Source organism: Caloenas nicobarica, chromosome 7 (genome assembly GCF_036013445.1).
Source record: "Caloenas nicobarica isolate bCalNic1 chromosome 7, bCalNic1.hap1, whole genome shotgun sequence".
Classification (NCBI taxonomy): domain Eukaryota; kingdom Metazoa; phylum Chordata; class Aves; order Columbiformes; family Columbidae; genus Caloenas; species Caloenas nicobarica.
The window spans coordinates 24123561-24144447 of NC_088251.1; the positions used below are offsets into that span (position 1 = coordinate 24123561).

A 20887-nucleotide genomic window follows, 5' to 3' on the forward strand; every position below is an offset into this window, starting at 1 on the left:
CAGCCAGCTAGAAAAGAAGCCAAATTATTTTAACTTCATCTTCTAAACCTTTCTCCTTCAGTGATGAAATTGATGGCAATTTTTACAAAGCTACAAGAGCATTCTTTCAAAATGTAAATATCTTTGTTGTTGCCATCTGTGTGTTTTAGGGTGTCTTAAAACCCCTCTTTTGCACCATGTCACAGACTTTTTATAGGCCCTGTGTTTCTCTGGGTGTATGGCATGTTGCCAAAGGCCAACTGTATTGCTAATAAAATAGTGCTTTACAGAACTTCCATGGAAATCGCATTTCCACTCTTTTATTCCAACTAGTTTTTCTTTGTTTGGCCCATTTTTTATGTTTTCAGTGTAGCTGTTCATACCATGTATCCAATACAACAAAAATATAACCCAATACCCTAATCCTGATGAATGTGTGATAGCAGTCATGGTATACCTTTCATTTATCAAGATACGAAGCTTTCTGAAGAATTCTATTTCGTATTATCAATACTGAATTTAATTGGTTATCTAATGAATTTTTAATGTAAATTAAATAGATATAGATCAAGTTTTGCCTTTTTTTTCCCCCCTTGCTTCCATGTACACTTTTTCTAATAGCAGTATATTAGGAGTAGCTTTGTAGTTTAAAGAGTTTTATTTCTTTACCAAGTTGTCCACGAATGGACAAAGAAGTGACTGTGGTATAGAGTTAAACCATGCGAAGTTTGTGCATTTTATAATCTACATTTAGACGGTACAAATTGTTCTCTTGTGAAAGCAAGTTATATTCTGCAAGCTAATGGTTTGTCTTCTGATGTAGCTACTGGTGTGCTAGTCTTCGGGAAAAACGTAAGCAAATGGAAGCTATGAAGGTAGTTTTATTGGCTGAGCTGCATGGACACAGAGCAGAGGTCTTCTTGCTACTGTTAGAGATACTGCTTGTTTACTGTGACTGGTAATAATACCGCCAGCTATTTGTCTTGAACTTCTATTCTTTATCAATTTTTTTCTGTGCCTGTGATGGTGAAACAAGCTAGGAAGAGTTTATGTTGAGAAGATACATTCATTGTGCTGTGGCAAGTGGCTAGCTTGTTTTCTTTCAATGTTGTATTACAACTTTTCTAATACCATTGTAGTCATCTGTAATTGTTTGAGTGTCTGGTATGCATTATTTCTAGCCATTTTAATGAAATATTACAGTTATTAACTATGACTACTGGTTTATAGTGGCTGTAATCCTTGAATGTTGCCTGTTATTGTAGTTTAGGACCACTTTGTTAGAGCATTAGCCACCTTCTGGTTTGCATCAAGGTGGCTGTCTAATGGATCATTAACTGCTAGTGAGGCCTGGGTCCTTGGGGACTTGCTGGGTGCAGTGGTTGTGGTATGAGAAGTAAAGCTCTTAGAGCAAGCAATGTGAATATAGTGAACCCTGTAGCAGTGTAAAATGAAATTACTCTGTCCTCTTAGTATCTTGTTTTTTGCTATAACACTTTGTTGCCACAAGTGCAGTGTGTGTTTTAGATCCTCTGGATGGACACATGTTGATGAAGTGGAGACTCCTGAAGCAAGCGTGACTATTCTGTGCTCCATTTAGGATGCTAATCTTGATACTGCTTTTGAGAGGGATTCATCTGCTGCTGGAAAAGATTGTTCTTATTTTACTCACTAACTTTGAAGACAACACAGTAACGGTTATGCATGGGGTGTGCATGTTTTCTTCACTCACCTCTTTCGTGTCCACTCTCCCTTCAACTCTCCTCCAAATAAATGCATAGAACTAGCACAATACAAATAAAGCTGACGAAACAAACCTCCGGGGAGGGAGAGTTCATGTCTGTGTGTATTTTCTGGTAATCTGCACTTTTCTGAGGTCACCTTCCTGTGTTCCCGACCTCCTAATAGTATGGGTAGCATTGAAACTTTGCTTTGTTGGAGATGCTTCTGGCATTAGATCAGTCCCAAGCCTTACTCCTCAGCCTCGGTGTGACAGTTGGAGGCAATAAAAAGACTCCTTGTTAGGCTCCTAATTTAGAATACTTTTGGTCAATTGGGACTTCCACTTGGGTCGTTCAGAGGGTGGTGAGAGCTGATGTCAAGTGTCTCAGAAATGTTCAGATCTTTGGAGATAGCTAAATATTTGGTCATTTTAATCTTCAGTCTTGTTTATGAGATTGTATGTGTTTTGTGTTGTCTTTTTTTCCCCAGACGACAGTTCTAGATGTCTTTACCTGTATTTTAAAATTCAGCTGAGAAACTACTTCTGTGGCTCTGATCTTGCTGAAATTTTTGTGCCAGCTGATATATAGTAAATGTCACAGTTAAGGATAAAACAGTGATTTTTACTACAAATTGCTGCCAGTTTATCAAGTATTAAGTCAGCACTTTTGCTTAAGTTAGGATTTCATTTAACTGTCTTTTAATTTCAAAACTACAACATATATTGAAAAACACTGCTTCAGTCCCTCAAAATAGGAGTAAGTGTGGACTGTGAAATAATAATTACAGAGTTGAATCTTGCTTGCAATGGGATAAAAATATTAAAGCTTTGATGCTCATGCAACAAAGATCTGCCAGTGTTTGGCAAATACTGAACCTCCCAACACCTTTCTCGGAGCTGGTAGTACTCCTTCAAGCAATCTGTGTGATGAGATATAAATCAGGATAGTAGGCTCTAGGTGCTATTGGATTGATCTGTTTAAAATTGAGATCGGTATGTGCATGTTGCTTTTGAGTGACATAAGAGAGCATATAAACAGTTTATTTTCAGCAAATACTGTGGCTCAGTTATTTGACTGGTTCTCTCAGTTGGACATGCCGCTAGCTTATTTGTAATTTAAAACTGTCACATTTATTCTAAATAAATTAGGAGGATAATGCAAATGTCAATACATTTTTGGGGGAAAGAAAGACAAAAAGTAGAGAAGGAAACGGGAACTAAAATAATACTTAGAAATGTCAGATTTTTCAGAGGTGGGGGGATGGGAAAAAGGAAGTTGCGTTTAATTAGCTGTATCTGCTTGCCCACATATTCCTGAGCACATGGAAATATGGTCCGGGACAAATGACACAGTTCTCAACTGCACCCTGTCGATGCACAATTTTAATCGTGTCAGGATTTAGTTACCAGGCTGACACACACAGCTATGCTTTAAAAATTCAGGATTTATATTCCTTGCGTTATCTGGTACTATTGAATTATGAATATATTCTGCCACTGTTAGATTTTCCTAATCTGTAAAATTACTTCAGTGTAAAAAATGTTATTGTTAATGGGTGTGTTTGATAATTACAAAACTGATAAAACAGGCATTGGTGCTTGACTTCAAGGAGTTCATTTGGCCCTTTTGATGCAAACCCTTGGCTCTAAGAAGCACCAAATTAAGCTGTTGTTGTTTTGGTGTGTGGTTCTCCTTCCCACCCCCCTGCCCCATTAGCAATCATTCTGTTGCACACAGTATGTGATAAATCAACTGCAGGAGCTTTAGAGTTGCCATAACATGACATTACCTATCAGCTCGTCAAGCCTGTGTTGACTCTGTGCCTTTTAGGCTGTATATTTCTTCAAAGTCTAGTGCCAGTTACTTAGTCAGCTCTAACTAATTTCAGAGTGGAAGGGAAACTTTACTGGAGTGCTGTTTGGGATCTGCTTTTTAATCCTGGTCTGTTTAATGTTTGCCTCCTGACATTCTAGGCCAGACATCATTTTAATGGTATGTGTGGTGATAAAGCCAATAAACTGTCAAGATGATTGATAATCTAAGCATTATAGCAATATGACTTTCCTGTTCTCCTCTGTGCTTTAGATGATGGTTTCCAAATTGAATTCTTACAGTGTGTGCTGTATGCTTGTTGGAGAGTCTCTGAACAAACGGATGGAAGGAGCTAGCCCTCGCTAATGCAGGCTTTTAGATTTCTGTTATTATTGGAAGGACTTTTAATTTGGGAAATGTTAAGTGGGAATTCTACCATTGGAGTAGGCTTAGTCTCTATATTTTTAAAAGTCTATTATTTTTATGGCCACCTGTGATGAATCACAAAATTTCATGTGGCCTGTTCCTTTATCTGTATTGTCTTCAACTAGAAATAACAGAGTGCAATGCGGTGTGTACATGGCTTCTGAGTTCCCTTGAGCAAATTTGGAGGCCATTTTTCATCATCTTAATCAGAAGTCATTGATCAGACTTGCTCACTTTTTATTTTGGGGAGCTTGGAGGAAATAGATTCGGATTATTTTTGCATAATGTGTAAAATTAATGGTTTTCATCTTGTACTTTTGTGCTGGTCTCTGGACAGTGACAGGACCAGGACAAAAGAGTGATGGATATTTGTGTTTTGGAACTGCTTTATGTGTGCCTTTTTTTGTTTAAGTTTTCCAGTACATCAGTTTCCTCATTGTATTTATTTATTTTTCTTTAAAACAGAAGTTAGCACTCCTGCACTGGGTGAAGAAAGTTTACACAGGTAATCCTCATTTATGTACATCAATTGATAAATTCTGGAGACTTTCAGTGATCCCTTTTGGAGTCAGAGCAAAGCCACCTGATATTTTTACTTACACTGTGTACATTTCCCTCCCCCAACTCTGCTTATTGTCTGGCCGTTACATCCAGCCCCCAGATTACGGGAGTTCTAGTACAAATCTCACTTGAATTATATTTAGACATTGGGCAAGTAAATAGTGCTCTTCCTTCCTCCCCCACCCTGATGGAAATTAATTGTTAATTGTGTTATATGGGTGAATGTAAAGGTCTGATGCATTAGAAAAACAAACCTGTATTCAGTAGGTATTCGCTGCAGGGTCAGCCTGGATGGTTGGGATTAACTTGGTTCAGTTGGGAACAGACAAACTGAAAAGTCTTATATTAATATGACTTGCCACTGGCGAGGCACCACTCCCCATGTGTGCTGGAAGATGTGTCCCTCTGTTCTTGGCTCCTGGGGTAGAGCCCCATTATGGTTCCATTCCAGTGGAACTGCTGGCATTGGCTGGGAGACTGTGGGAAGGCAGTAGGAGACCCCAGGACTCTTTTGAAAGCCTCTGTCCCATCTGGAAAGTCGGCGGGCTAACCTGACTGGTGAAAGGCTTCTTGTGTCAATAGGAACTAGATTAGAGATGGTAGCTTGAGAGCTTTGTTAATCTGCAGTGAAGATGAGTCTCTTAGAGCAGTAAGAGCTGAGAAAAGAATGTCCCTGTTTATACCTACTAGGGCAGCACCTCTGGTTGTTGAGGGCCACTCCCCAGGAGTCCTTTGCTTTCAGCTTTGTCTTTGTTCCTTCACCTTTTCTCCTCTTTGTACAGCCGACCCATCTTTTTTCCACTGACAGGTAGCCCGTTCAAGTTGTGCTGCTTCATGTTGCCAGGATGATCTAGTGTGTTGCTGTGTTCGTAAAATTGCACGGAAGCACTCTGTTGAATAAAGGGGATAGACCAGAAATGACTTTGGGAGGTATTCCAGAGAATGGATTGGTAGGGCACTTGGGGGTTTATTGCATTCTCTTGTGAGTTAGAGGGAGGAAGCTGCAGGATTTAATCCAAACTTAAGAACAGACCTGATGTATGGTGAATCTTTCAGCTGAGTTTTGGCTAGTCTTCAGGAGAATTCTGCCTAGGTTTTAGGGACCTTTCTAAAGTGTCTTGTTTTGCTCCTCTACTTTTTGGAGTCCTTGCTTTTTATTCAAGGAGGAAGTGGTGTGTGTCAGTAGTGTTTGCTGATACTGAAGCCCTTTGTCTTGGGGGGAACTCTTGGGCTCAAGCCTTGGCCAGAATAAGTAGAAGGTTGTATTAAAATTCAAGCAGATGGAGAACGCGTGTTGACAGATATGATGGCCAGATTAGATTTGATGGTGTACTCCTTGAATTTATGTTTCTCAGAGCTGCTGGGTCAAAATCTTAGCAGTGTAACTCACCTGAAAAAAAAATGAAGCTAAACTGGCCTTTTTCTTCTTCTCACCCTAAAGACTTCCCAATGCAACATTGCACTGATTCTCATCCACAAGCATTAAAGGCTAAAGTTAAATTTACTTTTGAAAAATTAGAGCTGCGTTTTTCAGTAACAATTGGGCAACAGTGAACTAAGTACTATTAAACTGTGCTATTACAATTTTATTTGGTCAGCTTTTTTAAGACTCTTACAGTCAATTTAATCACAGTGCTCTCTTTCAGAGTCAACTTCTTTACTTTTGCTTGCATGATTTCCTGTGGTCTTTTCATTTTTTTTGTAGCAGTGCTTATTAAAAAAAAAAAAAAAGTTTAATAATGTCTTGTCTGCTGAGGCAAGTGAAAACTTTGTTTTCCAGAACACATTTGGTTGCATTTGAAAAGATTTCTCCCCAGATGTTCCAAGGGTAGCTTGATTTTTTTTTTTTTTTTTTTTTTTAAATCCCCCGTGTTATCTTTCCCCAAAAAGAGTGGCGGATCCCGACATTATGGTGGAGTGGTAGAAGCAAAACATGAATTCATAACGTGAGCAAAGGATCTTAGACATGCAGAGAAGGATGCATCCACTTAATTGGTTTCACACACTTTCCCTGTCCTGTAACCTCTGAGATGGTGTATACAGGTGCCTATGAAACTTCTGTGTGTGGTGGGGTTTTATTCCTTTTTTTCTTTTCTTTTTTTTTTTTTTTTAAAGCTGACTTTTTACTTTCCTGGCATGTTACGTATTGATAGGAAAGAAAAATGTCTGTGGTAGCATTATTTTTTGCTGTTCATCTGTTGTTTCTGTCATATGTGTAATGATTGGGAGGCATTACATTTTTGATTATTTAATAGCTTTAAAATATGTAGCTCTTTGGCCAAATATGTCTGCTGTGATCAAATGATTACTAGGTCCACTTAAAGGGATGAATTTGTACTGTAGCTGATTTTGTGCTTTATATGATTTGCAAAACACAAGGCGTGCCCTGAGATCTTCAGCTGAGGTTTTTGTGTAACTGGATATCATTTTATATGAAAGGGAATAATAGAACTTTTTTTTTCTACCTAGCCATACATTATATTCTTATTTCTCTTGACTGTCTATAAAATAACGTAGGCAGCCACTTTGTAACTCTTCTAGGAGGTAGCATGTTAAGTGTTCAGCTGTGTAGGTAATGATGATTGTGCAGAATTGAGCATTGCTTGTGTATTCATCGCTAATAGCTCCCCCTCGTTGAGTCGATTTGTACTGTGGGCATTTTTCCTTCAGATGACAGGAATATGGTTTGGTGTAGATTTTATTTCAGCCATTTTGCCCCAGGAAAAACATTAGTAATTTATAAATACAATACACATAAAAATAGGAGAAGTTAAATGTAGATTTCTCTCAACAAAGACACTACTAATTTGAGTACTATGATGTGACATTGAATTAGTTTTAGTTACTGATTTATGAACTGTTTATTTTAGACCTAGGAAAGTCAGTTGAGTTCCTGTAACTCGTGTAGAAGAAGAGTTCTGGCTTGAGTGGGCTTTATGTGTGGCTCCACAAAGCTGTGTGCATGTGAGAGCTTGCAGAAGACGGGTGGTTTTGTTTGTTTGTTTAATTTATTTTATTTATCTATTTTTCACAGCTATTAAACACAAATTGTCAGCGTTCACAGCAAACAAACAAGAAAAAAAAGACAGCATTATCCAAAAGAAAACTTTTATGTATTTTATCAGGTGGGATTTAGGAAGAATTTTCAATTTTTTTATTTCCCCATCTCTCTGGAGTGGGAATGAAACTGGGTGAGTTGTGAAAGCAGCTCATTAAGGTCTTACTGACTATGCAGCGTAGTGAACATGAAAAGTAGAAATTTTTACAAGGCCTTTCTAATTTTGTGTCTGATCGTCCATTACATTTTTTAATGCTGTTATTTATACTATTTGTTGTCTTCTGATTATTTTAAAGTGACAGATGTCTACTTAAATGTACGCATTTTTTTTCTTAGATTTTTTTTTTCTTCTTTAGATATTGTTTTATTGTTAGGTATTTTCCTTTTGGTATTTTCTTTAGGACCTGTTTCCTTCATTCGTGGACTCTATATTGTCTGCAGTTCAGAAACACTGAGAAGCTGTCCATATTGTTTCTGCAATATTTTCAGAATGGTGTGGAATAACCCCCAAAATTACTTGTTTTCACAGTGTTTGGATATCTTAAAGCTCTTAAAGACCTTAAAAATAGCAAGAAGTTATACAAATTGTTTTTAAATGGCAAAGGATCTGCTGATAGACAAAATTATGGGGTAGAGTGGAATGGCAAGTCTTGAAATCATATCCCCAGTTGAAAGTCTCCTCAGTGATTAACTGAATAAGTACTCCAGCAAAAAGAGGAAAAATATGTTAATTTCATCTTATGTTCTACAAACTAAGGACCATTGGCCAGAATGTACACAAGGAGTTGTAGAAAGAGTGCCCTAAGCATGGTAAATCATTGCTCAAATCCACTTAGTGATAAGGAAATACCGTGTGATAATTGTTTCATGGAGTCCAGTTCTGGGCCCTGGGGAGAGCCCAGTCCTGCACTGTCCCGTGCGGTCCTGTGCTGCTGGAGGCCCCAGTGGTGGGGTTTGTGTCATCTTCCCTGGTAGCTCTGCTCCACTCTCCTCCAGTGCCTGCCCCAGCCCTGTTTCTCCCAGGCCAAAGACATAGTTAAATTATATAGGGTGGTGCATAGTTTCATTTGGGAAGGTGATAGTGCAAAAGAACACTTTGCTTCTAGAGGAAACTCTAGACCTATGTGTTTGGAAAACTCTTCCCCACTCCCCTTTTCAAGTCAACTAGTTCATTTCTGGATGTTACCGTGGCAGGACTGTGAAGCTGGTACTTTGAAGATGCATGACTGCTTTGTGCCTGTGCATTTCTGCTGTTGTATTCCTCTATGCTCTTTAACAACAACTGTTTGAGTATTGATCTGCTAGGGCCTAATAGCTTAGAAACACTGTGAATGCAATATGAGGATTAGAAAACTATGCCCCAAATCCAAAAGCATTGAATATATGTATATATATATTATTCTCCCTGTGATGTAGTTCTGATTGAAATCTATGGTACTGATCATGTGAGTAAAATTACAGGGTAGTGACTGAGTGCTTTTTATATATCTGGAAAAGCATATGGGATACACAAACATGATTAAGTGAACTATATTAAATTGCTTATTTTGCAAAATTGTTCAATTATGAAGTTAGACTATTTAGACTGTTTATATGTTGAAAGAAAATGGGATATGGTTCAAAGTAAACAAAAATGCTTTATTTTGCTTAGGTGATCAATAGAAAAGAACAAGTCTCTGTGGTTTTGCTTTGTGTCTAAAAAAATTGTTAGGCATGGGGTTTTTTTGTGTCAGTCAAAATAATTTTTCAACAGAGCATGAAAATGGAAGACAGGGAATCTGAATGGTTCTGCTTTAGAACCACACTGAAAGTTTTTTGTTTTATGTAAATAGAGATTGATAGAACATTTTACACAGAGTGCAGTTTTTTGACAAAAAGTATTGATGGTTGCTTTCAGTAAGTGTTACTGGAGATGACAGAACATTGCATTTTAAGATGAATTACAGTAGAAACTCCCTCTTTGGGAATGTCATACATTTTATTTCATCTGTTGTTTTGAGAAAGAATGACTAAAGTCATAAATAGCTTAGACTGATCTCTCTTTCCTTAACGTTTTACAGATCTTGCATTAGTTTGGTGTGTCTAGTAGAAGTTATATTAAAAATAATTGGATAGATACATGATTTTTTCCTAAGATGTACTTATTGTACTTTGTGAGTTTTTAAGTGTTAACTTGTCTTGATGCTAATCCTAAAGGAATGGTCCTTTTGATTTTTATCTTGGTTTATATTTAAACCTTCAGAAGAATAAAATTCTTTGTCTGATGCATTTTGAGGCAAACTAAATTTAGAGGTCTGGTTCGAGTGGCACTAGACATCTTTTTGCAAAGGCAAGTTGATCAACTTTACAGCACCCAAGTGCTACATTTTAATTAACGCTTCCCAAAGCGTTGCCTACAAACAGAAGAGAGGTTTTCAAAATGTTTTGTCCTGCTACTGTGCACAGTTTTGCTGAAATGTCTCTTGAAGCGATAACAGAAAACCAGACATGTGGGACGACTGAATTATTAGAGCTGAATGTGCGTTGGAACAGTGCAGTTTGGGATTTGGATAGTGAGGCAGGATGATTTAGGTCAATGGGAATTGTAAACGGTGCTTAGTAGAAAAGGAATTCTGTTGTAAATATACTTTTGCATTTTGTATCTTAAATGTTTTAAAATTGTCTTATGGTTAAAGTAGTTGTAGCCTAAGTAACAGATCTAGTCTCTGCAATGTTTCTGTTTGTTACTTGCAAGTTCTGTGGCATTTGCCCTCCCACACCCCTGCCTTGCCTTCAAAAGACAGAAGGGAGGTTTGAGAAAACATTGTGCAGCGGAGGGTGCAAGTATCAAGGAAATTTCAAGGGAGGACACAATGGGAACGTGGACTCCTCTGCAGGTTTCACGGCTGATAGTGACATCTTGAAAAGGAATACTAGGTGTCTTCAGGGAAGAGTGAAAGTTTTAACATAGATCAGCTTCCGGGAATGTTTTTCAAGCCTTTTAAAGAATATTATCTTTTCTGAATAATAAAAGGGCAATAGTGACATTTTAATGATGAATGTGTGTGTAAAAGGGAATATAGCCATAAGGGTATTGTCACCCTAAAAATAAAAGTTTGTGTAAAGATGGTTTATGCTTTAGGAAGGAGCATGGAGAAAGTGACAAATCAACTAGCCATGGTAAAACTGAGTTTCTCCTAGATTGTCTCCATTTTCATTCTCATACCACCTCTCAGTGTTTACTGAAAATCAGCTCTTTCTTGCCTACAACTGGGTTATGTACTGGGAAGAGAGTTGAATTTTTCTTCATTATTTTTAGGCTCTTGAAAAGGAAAGTTATTTTGGTTTATCATTCTTCCCACCCAAAATAATAATCAGCTGCTGTAGGGAGAGAATGATCCTCTACTGGTGTCAAGCTTGTGGAAAAGGTAACAACTTTGTAGAAGGGAAAGGCTTTTCCCTATTCTGTAAATGTCCTAAGAATTCCAAGCATAGTATAGTCAACTCCAGGACAAGATCTAAGCAGATGCTTCAAGGGGATCTTAACCCATGAAATCATCCTGTCCTGCAGCCAAAACCCCACCTTCTAACTCCTGAATAAATAGATTTCATGACAGAATAATTCATCTCCAGTCATGAAAGCATCAGCTTTAAACGACAGCTTGTAGAGACCCTGTGCTTGTTAGGGCCAGATCAGCAGCCCAGATGCCTCGAATGTAAACTCATGAAGAGAAGATTAATTTATCTGTCATCCTATGCTTTGACAGTTGTTGTAAATCTGATTTAGCTCTGAGCAGAAATAGGGGGACCTTTGAATTTATACGGGTGGTACTAAGAAAACCTAACCTAGACTCTCTGAGCCTTGAAGAAACAAAATATACTTATGGTCAGTGAGATCTTAAGTAATCTTCAGGCATAAAAAATAAAAAAAGTGGTGGGGGGCTGGGTGGGCAAAGCTCACTTTCCACGGGCAAGGGCTGTGTGGCTACACTGGTGTCGTGTGCCCACTGGGACTCTCCAGTGAAAAGTGGCAGCAAGGCTCTGTGTTTATTGATTGATGGTAGCAGACAACTCCATGAGCCAAGTACGTGTGCTTTTTTAAAAAATATGTTGGCACCGTTTTTAGAGCTTTTCGTTTTCTGACATTTTGAACTTTAGAGGTGATTTTGTTTTTTCGTTTTGAAAATTCGTAAAGCTGTCAGACTGATTTATTGTGGAATGATACTGTGCAGATTTTAAACATGTATGGCAGTACATTTGTAAAATCTAAATGAAAACTCTGATAGTCATGACCTCATTGGAGATGGACTGTTGTCTCATGGTAGGAGCATCTGTCTGTGGAGGCAGAACAGGTGGTTAAAGCTATGAAAAATTTTTCTTGTTAGAACTACTCTGCTGGTATTTTGTGCACCCTGGGAACTGGGCAATAGCGTGTGTCTTGCCTTCTTCTGAGAAGCCCCTTGTAGTATGTTACCTTACATATAGCTCAGGTCTCTAAATGCATGTTGTTGCTCTGCAGGATTAGATTGCAGTGAAGTACGTGATTTCCATCTACCAGTAAGTTGGAAACTGTGCCTTTCCTTGGTGATGAGGAGGTGACCTGTGTGTTAACTGCTTCTGTGTTGGGCTAGAAGTGAACGACAGTGAAAAATCACTCTTCTTCCTTGAAAGGATAGAATACTAATGAGCTTCCTACTTCTTTACTTCCAGCCTGTATCACCTGGTAGTGCAGGACCTCACGCTGATTTTGTAAAGCTGGCAGCGAGTCGGGGACATCACCCTGTTGTAGGCTTTCAGTGGGTTAGCAAGAGTTGTTCTGGCGTTGGTCCCTGCAAACTGCAGGGCTGTTGGCTCAGCCCAGAGCCGCCGTCAGGGAGCGGGTCCCTGTGTCAGCCTGGCTTTTTCCTAACGGAGGAGTCTCCAGTGTCTACTTCAGCAGAGGGACAACAAACCCGCTGTTACTCGCTTTACAAGTAGTCCAAGAGGGAACTACTCTGAATTTTAATGAGATAAAAAGGTATGTATCCCCACACTATTGATTGAATTGCTGAGTGTGTTAGCAGAAAAAAGCAGGGAAAAAAAAGCGCGTCTCTACGTTTTAAATATCTTCAAAACAAACAACAAACAAAACCCAAACAAAATCACCCCCACCCAAAAAACCCCACCAAACCAAACAAAAAAAAAAAGGACGGAGGGAGAATTGTCCTGCTGTCTTCTCTAGCAAGACAAAATATTTAAATGGAAATGATTTAAAAAAACCAAAGTGCCAGCTCTTCAGGTGTGGAAGTCAGAGGAGTTGTTGAAAAATTCAAGTGTAAGTAGATTTCTGAATGGCTTAACATTACACTCAAAGTTCTCTAGAATTTTTTTTGAAGAAAGGTTATTTTTTTTCAATCATAATGATGTAGTAGCTTAGTTAGACTTATATAATTTAGGTTTCTTTTAGATTGCATACATGAGGTTTTTAAGGTTTTATTACACCTACAGAAATAAAGATAAGGGCAAGTGAAGATGGCTTTATTTAACTGAAGCTATAACCTGAGACCAAAATCTTGAGGTAACTTTTTATTTGGAATACTTCAGCTTGATTCACTGGAGAACTGATTTTAATTTCAGGTGTAGTCTGAACTAGACTTGTAGAAAGAAAAATGGCATAATTTCAAATTATCCTGAAATAGTTTCTTCACTTACTCTGGGAGTGTGTAAAATTGTCACTGCTGCAGCAGGACATTGTTTTGACAGTGTCTTGTATAACTCAGAAGAAAAAAAATCTTTGCTGCAAAGAGTTTACAATCTCAGCAATAATGCTTTAAATACTTGCCAGCTTCCTGATCAAATGAAGCTTTAAAATCCTTCACAAATATTGTGTTAAGGTCAGAGACATTTGTAGTAACATACAAAAATATCAATTTGTTCGTAACAGTATTTCTGAATATTTTTGTCTCTGGAGTAAAAAGCAGAAAACTATATTGTCTCTAATTGTTATACTGGCCTGTCATGAAGATAATGATAGCTGTTCTAAAATGAATCTTACTACTATTTTTTCTCACTTTTTTTTTTGTTATTGTTAAATTGATATAGAAGAATATGAGTGTTAGGAAGAGTCAGTTGTGCCAACCACTATTTGAATATACGGTTTATTTGAAAATATAGTAGTAATGAACTTACTGACCTGTAGTAAGTAACACACTTGTTCTTACTGCGTGCAGTCATCTTCTCTAAAGCATTCTTCAGGTTTCTGTTTGACTGTGGTGCAAGCTATAGAATTTGCTAAATTTTGCTTAGCTGTGTACTAGATTTTCTCATGAAATGGCCAGGATGAAACTTTTTTGTTTGTATGGGTGTAGTAATTACACAAATTGAAAGTGTAGTGTTAAGAAAACGTGGCCCAGAGTATTCCTGTTGCTTAAAGTAGGAGGTCAGATTTTGTCATTTTTCTGAGGGCATGATACGTGATTGTGTTGTAGTGAGATCTGAGTATTTGAGGAAGGAGGATCAGTTGTGATGTGATCATGAATACTGATACTGTTTTCCAGTCGGCATAAAGAAGGCATTTCAATAGTTTGTATTCTCCTCCTTTTGTAAATGAAATCAACTACACAGCTGAGATGGAGACACTGAATGGGTTTGTTCTTTACAGTCTTTAGTTCTAGGTGATGTGTGATAGCGTGGTGAACATATTTTTGCAATTCACGTAATTTGCACTAGTAAAATTAATAAATTTTTGTGAAAGATGGGGTCTCCTTAAAGACTTCTCTAATTCCAGCGCTTAAAGAATCCAAGTAATCTCTAGGCAATCCACTGGTCTCTGTCTTGTTGATTATTTTTGCCTGTAAAGCAGCATCTGAATTGTGTCTCAGGTATCTCATTTTAATGGCAATGAACAGAGCAAAGTTGTTTTGAAAAAAGCTGAGGAGGATGATCTGGTTTGCTGCTCTGGAAGTTGTAGCAGCAAAGGGGAGCCAGTCTGGGGACACAAACCAAATCAGTAGCAGGTGTGGGAGCTGTCGGGTGCTGCTACAGAAATCTGTTAAGGAGTTGCATGGATTGACTGGACGAAGGATGGAATTGCTCTAAGAACTAGATCCAAGAAAATCCTTGGCTTTAACTTCTATAACACTATGGAATATTGCTTCTCAGTGTATGGACTGACTGAACCATATAAATCTTTCTCCAATTTTCACAAAATTTCACACTTTAATTTTTTCTTTTTTTTTTTTTTTTTAACATCCTTTGGGCAGATTGAAGTGGTTCTGTGTTCTATGATGCTATAGACAAACATGATTTCAGTGAAGTATGGCTTCATGTGTTTAATGGGACAAGATTTTTCCAAAAGCAAATGAATTCTTCTAGAAGACAATAGATACTAGACATACACTAGACAGAGCAAATGTATTTGTGTAAAATATTTTTTCCTCTTGGATAATTTAAGGTATTTTGATCAGGACATAATTAATTAAAAAAACCCCAAACAAAACTCAAACCAGAAAAAAAGAAAAAAAAAAAACTTTGCACAATATTTCTAAACTTTGCCCCCCGCCCCCATTCACTTTTAAAGACACAGTAGGGAGCCATGGGAAATGTATTTTCATCTGGGGTTGTAGGAGGAATACATATTGTTTGTTTAAGGCATCAGGTATTGAGAAATGGCAGGGTGAAAAGTTTGACCTGAACTGCCAGATCTGATCTGCAAGGGGGTAATTGAGTTGCCATGTTTTTTTTCTCCTCAGTTTAAATCAAGTTTTGCTATAGCCTATTTAAGTGTCAGACTGGTAGCAAAACTTGACAACTTCAGGGTGCAAGCTTGCTTTTGATCAGGATTTACATGCAAATCATTTTTGCCTTGAACTGTCAACTCCTGTTTTGACAATGTGAGGGGAGGTGCCCCCATTTCTTGCAGGTTTTGCTTCTCAAGCCATGGGGATGATGGTCAAGGCTGTTGGCGTGTGGAAGAAAATTATTCTGGTAATATGGTGGTTAAACTTTTTATATCTATCTATCTATGTATTTTTCAATCCCTTTTCCTGTCAGTCAGCTGTTGCAGCTGGGCTTCTAATCTCCTTTTCGCCTAGAAGAAAATCTAACAATAATCCTGAGTTTGATGTCAGAGAGCAACTAGAGAATTGGGGTACAGGGTCACCAGTGTACTGGGGAATGGGTTTAAGCTGCAACACAACACAAAGGATGCTGACAGTCCGCATTTTCCTGGGCTTTAAAAAAAATCTTTGGTAAGTTTAAAGAATCTTCTCCTTGCATGACTAAACCTATTGATGGTTTAGAGAAAAAGCTGCCTTAGAAGGCTTAAGACTGAACCTTCTTTCCAATTTTACTGAAAACCTTAAGACGTTAAAATTTTTTACATTGCATAATCGGAGAAAAATTAGAGAGGGGCTCATGAACTATGAATAAACTATGTGAATGAACGGTATGTCTTATTTTGGTGGTCATATCTAGTAAAACTCATGTGTAATATACCTTTTAGATTAATTTCCATTTACACTTTACATCTGGAGCTAATCTTTCAAGAAAATCCCATAGAGGAGAGTAAACTAATAAAACAAACCTCCTAATTTAATACTTAAGGGTTTCTAAAAATAAAATCAACTTCAAAAATAGACTGGTGAGACTTTATAAAAAAAATTGCTCTTATAGTGAACTAAAGAAATAGTTTATCTGGCTTGGACCTTATTTTAGCAGACAAAAACCTGAATATGCTGACATGTCCTGTGAAATTTTAATTGAATTGTTAATGACACTTAGGAGTGGCAACAAGTGAGAAACTTCCAAGAACCGATCACGGGAAGCCCTTTTTCTTACTGTTACAAAACAGAAGACACTGGGAACTTGACAAGTCCAAGTGTCTGAGGCCAGGGGAATAATTGATAGCAGGCTGCCTGTACCCAAGGTCCTTTAAGAGTAATTGCAAGCAGGATCTGACTCTGATCTCACCAGTGGTATTCACCATGCCAAAACGACCAGGCTTTGACAGATTGCTTTCCTACAGTAATAACTTAGGCATGTTCCCTTTCTCACATGAGGCCACACATCCCTCCCACTGGAGAAGATGAGTTGAAAATGAGTTGCTTCTTTTTTTAACAGGGCACTGTTAAAATAACTCTCTCTATTATATAAGCCCAGTAGTGCCAGGGGACTAAATTGATATGGTTATAAACAAGAGATATTACTTTGGAATACCACAATGTAATGTTTCACTATTTCTATAGGATTTAAAATGTTTTGAAAATAACGTGTGGGGTTTTTTCCTCCTCCTTACTCTTAAGAGAGACCCAAAATGCCACATTTTATGTTTAATTGCTTTCATCTCTCTCTGATTTTTGTAAACTGAGTGCTGACTTGTACTCAGATTTATATCTCAGATGAATCCAAGTCCCCAGAGGGGGACTTAGAACTATTATTTATTCTGCATAGGTTGAAATGAGACCTATTTTATTTGAGTCTTTTAAAGTCTCCCACTGTGTTTGGCTTCTGTTATATTTTGAAACTTTTCCTTTTTTTTTCCTGGGATGTCATTTTGTCTGTAAACTATGATGGGAAACTGTAATGTCCTGGATGATATATAGCCGTTCTGGATTTACACTGCTTTTAGTGACAGAATTTTACTAATTCTGGTATAAGGACCCCTGTGTGCTACTCTATGGTGGTCTGTGTTCTCTGGCGTAGTTGAAAGCCTGGCAGCTCCACCCTATAGCTGTCTAAACAAGGTTTCTCACCAGGCACTAACATCAAAAGAACTACAGTAAGCTAAGGCCACGGGAAATTGTAACCACAATATTAAGTTTATAAAAACTGAATGTCTACTGCTGTAATGACTGGCACTTTCATTAATACATGCAAACCTCTAAGAAGATTAAGGTACATTTCCATAAGTGTTAAGGGTGGATGGTTTTATAACTTTCAACTGCAAAGAAAAACTGGTAAGAATGTAGGGTTCTTAGCTGTGAAAATAAACTGTATGCACATGGTAGAATACTTATGGTGACTGTATGGCATCTAGTTAGTTACTCTATGGTACTTTGGAATAAAGAACTCTAAAGGTAGACTTACATTCTTTAGCAAAGATAGGAAAATCAGACGGTGAAGTCATGTGGGTGGTTGTTGCTCATTGACTCCAAAATCTGTGAGAGACTGCAGACAAATTCAGGTGATCTGCCCATAAATACCATTGGAACTAGTGAAGAAATTCTTGCACAGATTCATGGTGACACCAGAGATCCAATCCTGTTGTCTTTTTACAAGACGTAAAGAGCTAACTTTACATTTTTTTACATAAGGAATGGTGGGCCGTACACTTGTTCTTTTGTTTGTTTGTTTGTTTGTTTTTTTCCCTTTAGCTCCTTTGTCTCCTTTGAGTTGAGTTAACCTCACTTTTTTTTTTGTAACTGTAGAGAATAACTTGAAAATGATTAATGGAAAACTTCAATCTGTGAACATACTGCTGTAGATACACAAGAAATAACTTTCTTCTTCAAGTATGTAGCTTTAAAGTAAGATGAATTGTTCACTGTATATCTAATGGGTCATGTAGCTTACTCATAAGCTTCTATAAACTTCAGGGATTGTGTGAACACTTTAAGAGGATATTTCTAGAGCTTTGACTTGCTTTGATTGTAATAAATTAATCTTTATTTGTAATAAGATGGAAAAATACAGAACAAAAATGAAGCTAGAGTATTAAAAATAACTAAGTTTTGGGGTCAAGCCCAATTCATTAAAATGAGAAAAGCAGAGGGGATAGTAAAGCTCGGCACTGGTTTTGCAATAATAATTTATCCGCACCTTGAGCCCATCCTTTGGACAGACCTTTGTTTGAACTGCAGCTGGCTTGGTTTATGTATGACCTGCTGGGAGCTGTGGCTGTAATGAAAAACAGTTATTCTTTCAAATTACTCACAAGAAGAAGTGCCTATTTTATCAAGTGGTCTTCTTAATTTGGCACATGGTAAGACTTTTAATATTTATTTTTTCTCCATTAATCATACTGTATCTTATAAGAAGTCTAAACACAGTGATGAAATACTGTATGTTTTCCTTAAAGCATTCTGAGGACAAACGCTTCTCTAGAGAGTGGCTGACAGGAGCTCTTAGCATTAATTAATGAAGTTATTTGTTGAGGTTTTTCATGCGTGTGTTGCCATATTGTGAACTTTTCAAAATTCTTCTTGGATCAGGATTGAGTTTCATAATTTTGCAGACTAGCTAGTGATAGGTTTACAGGACAAAAAAGAATGAGGCAAGAATAACAGTTTAACCAAAACAGAAATACAAAACTTGCAGTCCTTTCATTGTTTAAAACAAATTTAAGATGCCAATTTACTTATGGTGATTGACTTAGAGTTATCCTGGCTTTCTTTGTTTTGGATATAACTTTATATTAATGTAAACTATATGCTCAGAACTGCCTTTATCTGCTGTCCTGTTCAATCTGAACAACTAAAGATTAAATAATACTAGTTTGGGGAAAACCTGAAGATCATGATAAATTAAACTGTCTCCTTGTGTGTCTGTTACCAAACAGCAGAAATCAGATGCTCAAGGAAAACGGGAGTGCTAAATTAAGATGAATAAATGAATATGCATTTTTTTAGTTTCTATGGTCTGTGATTTCCTGACGTATTTGAAGAAAGTGCTTTTGTTCCTTAGATGGGAATAACCCACACTTTGAAGTCATATGCTTGTTTGAGATTGTAGACATAGTGCATAGGACATAAATTCTAATAGCAGATTTTTTGTAATCTCAAACCAGTAGTGGAGTTGTTATAAGGTGTTGATTCATACAGAGCTTGTTATAAGAATCAGGACTTAGGTTTTAGCAGTGTGGACAAGTATTAAAACCAGTGGGTTGTTCGTGCATTGCATTAACCATGTGATGCTAGTAATGAATCCTGAGTCAAATTCCCTGGCATTTTTTCTGTTTCCATTATTCTTGCAGTTGCTGTTTACAAATCCTAATTAAAGTCTTGTTTCCTGTTTTAAGATATTGAAAAACCCCAAACATGACTATAACAACTGCTAATTCAGCACTAACAAAAAATGATGATATTTTCAGTACTTATGAAAGACAAGTTTTTGCAAATGCAATTTGATTTCATTGTATCATTTAGATATATTTTACATGGGAAGTTTGAAAGACGAGTCACAATTTTTCTCTGTAAATGACAGTGGAAAGGTAGAGGTTTCACATATGGGCACTTTCTTTCGGAGAGCAGAATGAGGTATTACTTGGAAGACAAGGGAATGGATGTGTTGTAAATACATCTTCCTAACCTTATTAAAGGACAGTGCTGACAATACCCTCTTTCTACACTTTCTTTAGTATTTCCGTCCTCATACAAACATACCACTGGTCTATTTACTGTGTTGTTATGCATTTTCCCTCTTTGCTTTAATTCACAATTAAATAGTCTGTTTATAATAACCTCTTGCACAAAAGGAAAATGAATCTGGTGCTGAAGAAGACATTAGAATAAGAGGTATTGTTCCCTTTTGTTTTGTGTAAGTTGGAAAGTTTCTATAAGTAGAATATGAAGCTGAAATTTTATTTTTTTGGATGTTAGCATATTGTTTAAATGTTGAAGACTCAGGGCAAGATGAGTCCAAATACTGTTGCAATCTCCTCACTTCCTAGCACCAACAGATGGGGTGGGCTTTGCACCACAGCGTTATAACTTGTGCCTCATTTAGTCTTGGCTGTTCAATTTGCTTTTTCTAAACCAGCGTACTGGAAAATTGTAGTAGGCAAGCACAAAAATGATTGTTGGGAATTTGGGGGGGTGTTGATTTCTCATATTCTAAGCTAAATACTTCATCCTAGAATGTGTAGGAGCACATTCAGTATGACTTTAGGTCAATGCTGGTACAGAATAACTCTGGCAACGAGAGGCTGGAGTGGAGCAGCTAGGACAGCTGTTGGTGCAAGTTCTTGCCACCTTTTTACAATAGCGTCATCCAGGCAGAGAGGCTATGTTTAGTAAGGCATTGACGTCTACTTTATTTTCACTGTATTAAAAACATGAGCTTTTTGGATGTAATATGTCCATTATTTTTTGGAATGTTGGCAATGCTTACAGGCATTACTTATCTTTTTTTTTCCCATATAAAATCTGTAGCATTTCTTCAAAGTGGCTTAACTTCCTTCCTACTTTATTTATGGGTTAAAATTGCACAGTTTTGTTCATTTTAAAGCAGGTTATTTATATATCGGTGTGCTGTTATTGAGTTGTACTCATTACCCATTTTGTAGAGACTCTGCTGTTTTATCAATTATTTCATGTCAATTATTTAATATAATTTTATCAATTATTTCATAAAATACCATTACGTAAACAAC

At 37.3% G+C, this 20887-nt stretch overlaps 1 protein-coding gene across 2 annotated transcripts in view; it reads left to right on the plus strand.

Annotated features, from left to right (window-relative positions):
- The window catches only part of LRMDA (leucine rich melanocyte differentiation associated), a 670684-nt gene that overhangs the window by 43558 nt on the left and 606239 nt on the right, over window positions 1–20887 (plus strand). The window lies entirely within an intron of this gene.